Source organism: Macrobrachium nipponense, chromosome 7 (assembly GCF_015104395.2).
Source record: "Macrobrachium nipponense isolate FS-2020 chromosome 7, ASM1510439v2, whole genome shotgun sequence".
Taxonomy (NCBI): domain Eukaryota; kingdom Metazoa; phylum Arthropoda; class Malacostraca; order Decapoda; family Palaemonidae; genus Macrobrachium; species Macrobrachium nipponense.
The window spans coordinates 2,421,297-2,424,870 of NC_061109.1; positions in this window are offsets into that span (position 1 = coordinate 2,421,297).

The following is a 3,574-nucleotide window of genomic DNA, read 5'->3' on the forward strand; positions in this document are numbered from 1 at the left end:
CAAGGAAATTCATTGGCCTTACGATTGACTTGGTAGATTTTTCATACAGCTGCCAATCTGCCTCCTTTATCTTCCACTTGGGTAAAAATGGGGAGGGTATATTTTGTACTTACTTAAGATGGATGGGATAGTGGTCGCTTCCATAGAGATTTTCATCCACTGACCACTTATAGTCTAATCGTAATGACGACGAACATATTGTAAAGATCAATTGCTGAACTAGAGTTTATGGGCTACATCAAACCTTGTAGGAGAACCGTTGTTCATTAAAACTACATCATTGCAATCTATTAATCTTTCAATTATAAGACCACGGTGATCACACCTACCTTCCCCCCACAAAGTATGTTTTGCATTAAAATCCCCCATCAGAATGAAAGGCTGAGGTAGTTGGTCTAAAAGTGATTGCAAATCTTCAACCTCTAATTGTCTTGGATTGCCAGCTCTGTCCACCAATCGAGTTTCTAGGCCAGGTTCTAGATAAAGAGAGCACAGAGTGACCCATTTGTTGATGAAAATCTGTGTTGCACAAGCTTGCAGTATGGAGTCTAATTTGATAACTTTTTGTGTAATGACTTGGCCGCAATAATACATGTACCACCATGAGAACGTTCACCTACAGGTGGTGGAGATCTGTGAAAATAAGTTTTGTCCACAGTTAGGAGAAACATTACCAACTTTAGTCTCTTGCAAACAAAGGGCAGCTAAATTATGCTACTTGAAAAGGACCCGGACCTGTTCTCTGTTTGAATGGAAACCTCGTATGTTCCACTGACATAAGAGCCATTATTTACTATTAGATTTTTTTTTTTTTTTTCTTTTTGGACTTGGATTGGGCTGGTCTGGAAAGGACTTGGTGTTGGTCGTTTGTTTCAAGAGGAACTAGGCAGATCCTCAAGAGACCTGCTATTTCCTCTCTTTGGGAACCCTACTATGGTGTGGGGATATAGGTTGAGATGATGATGGAGTACGGGGTCTCTTATTTCTAAGAGGCACCGTCTCTGCAGCGTGCACCTGAGCCTTATGAGGTGCACTGATCAAGGTGTCATTCTGGGACATACCCAGATCAGGCAGTGAAGCTGCCTGCGAGGCTTCTACATCAGAAGCCCGAGAGACCTCCCAGAAGCCCAGAGGAGGCCCATCGGGAGGGGACAAAGGGGCCTTCTTGGATGAAGGCGGAGATGCTGAATGTATTTCAAGCTCAGAAGGGGATAGCTGAAGCTTTGGCTTTGAAGTTGGCATCCTAGTCTGATCATTTTTATTCGATTTTCCAATTTTCACTACATCACTATATTGAGGTCTTGGGAACAAAAGTCTTTTTGCCAGGCCAATACTTAGATGTTCAGCATGAACTTTCTCTATGGCTGCCACTTCTTTTTTAAATGACTCACATTCCTTATGCCTTGCATTATGATTTCCTTTACAATTTATACATAATATTGGATTAGAACATTCGCCTTCATGCTTTTGTAAAGAGCAGGCAGCACATAACTGGTTTCGAGTACACACCTTTGACGAGTGGCCATATCCAAAACATATGAAGCATTGAGTGGTCTATGCTTAAAAGGTCTAACATGAAATCTCCTTCTTGTCAACTATACATAATCAGGAACTTCATCATTAGTGTAAGTGAAAATGAATCATTCTTGACCTTGGAACCTTGAAAATCTTCCACACTTTATCATCACACATTTCCAGCAATTCCTCGTCAGACAGTTCATATAGGTCTTGACTAAAAACCACTCCCTTAGCATAACTAAAACTATAGTGTGGTTTGACCTCTTTTATCATATTAGTATTTTTCAGTTTAGAGATCATGTGGCCTTGTCTATAAGACTTTGCATGGACAAAAAGCTGTTTCTTTCCAAATCTAGTAATATCTGAGTTGGTCACTGTTCCTACCAATGTTCTTGAATGTTTACTGAAGTGGAAAAGATTACAAAAGTCTGATTTTGTTGAAACAATCAGCCACCTGGCAGGTAGAGGTGTCCTCACCTTGCGTTTCCACCCATCTGAAGTTTTCCTGACTGACTCTAGCTGGATAAAAGGAATCTACTTCAATATTCTGGGCATTTTATGTATTAATACACACTTTAATTTTTCCTTATGTGAACACTTCAAAGCATTCATGGCATTCTTATGAGTAGTAAACTCAATCCAAACCCTCCAATATGCAAAATCTTCAGTTTCACAATGCTTAATAACTTTAATTCACCATATCTTCCAAACATTTCCATAAATGCAACACAATTCAAATCTGAGGAGAGAGAATCAACATAAAGGATTCTCTCACCACTACTAGAACTTTCCATAGCCACATCCAAGGTCTTGCCATGGGTCGTCTTCTGTACAATTGAATTTTCTATAGGATTGTCCTTGTCCGTGCCAGAGGTCGAAGAGGAGGGTAGTGTCAGGAGGTCGCATTGTCCGGGGGAGTTTATCATAGGGTCGTTATTCATTAATCCTTAAGCAGAAATTTGAAAAACCTACTGCAAATCAGGCAGAAAACCAGGCCCCCCCGCACCAACCCCTCTCTCACCAAAGACACTCAGCAGAGACTGACTCCCATATGTCCACTCCCTACCCTACCCCAAAGGGATAGCTCTACCATAACATGAGTGGCTCAAGTGTAAGCAAAACCCGCTTGATAGGACTGAGGGCATAACTAGTATGCAATCATCCCCATTCATGTTACAATAGAGGGCACACCGGAAAGAATGCCGAGAGTCCTACCATAGAGACTATACCTCCCCGGATTCCGCAGGCAAGTCCCCCATAGGTAGTTCCGCCCCGATGGATATTGCTATGAAATCATATCAACATCCTCAGGGTCCAAACATACTCGAGAGGCGGACCAAACCTCTACAGTCTCTGCCATTTGGATCAAGAAAGAGCCAATGCGCAAGAGCCCAGCCCCTGCCCAACCCGTAAGAAGGTTTTAGTGAAGAAGGGGGGGACAGCTAGGTTGAGCAACTGAGTTAAAGATAGTAGAAGAGAGGAAACAAATTTAAGTAAGAGGAAAATTGAGACTTTTGGATTCGAACTGGGAGATATTTCTCCCAGTTCGAAAGCCCTCTTGCCCGCTATGCATTTTCAGCAGTCAACACCCTTGGTGGAGGGCAAGAGACAGTTACATACTAATTATTTATGAATATAAAAACGGGGAAACAACATACGTTGTAGGTATATTAAAAAACAACCTTGGTTCCTACCTGATATGGAAGAAGACTTCATTGATACTGTCTATGAGTCTGCTTGCCATCAGAGTTTCAGAGAGGATGAGACCTGTGACTGATAACCCTTTCGGATCATGCTAATGGGGGCTTACCCGCTTACATGGCAGAGCCTTTTCTTGGATCGTACCAATGGGGGCTGACCCACTTACATGGCAGAACCTTGACCTGTATCATACCAACGGGGGCTAACCCTCTTACATGATAGAGCTTTAGGTAATTAAGACACTACAAGGAGCATAACGACCAATCCCGATCAACTGACCACACTAACATGTTAGAACTACGATTTGAAAGGGGTCAACTCCTGCACCCTCTTTCAATCGACCAATTAAACGCAC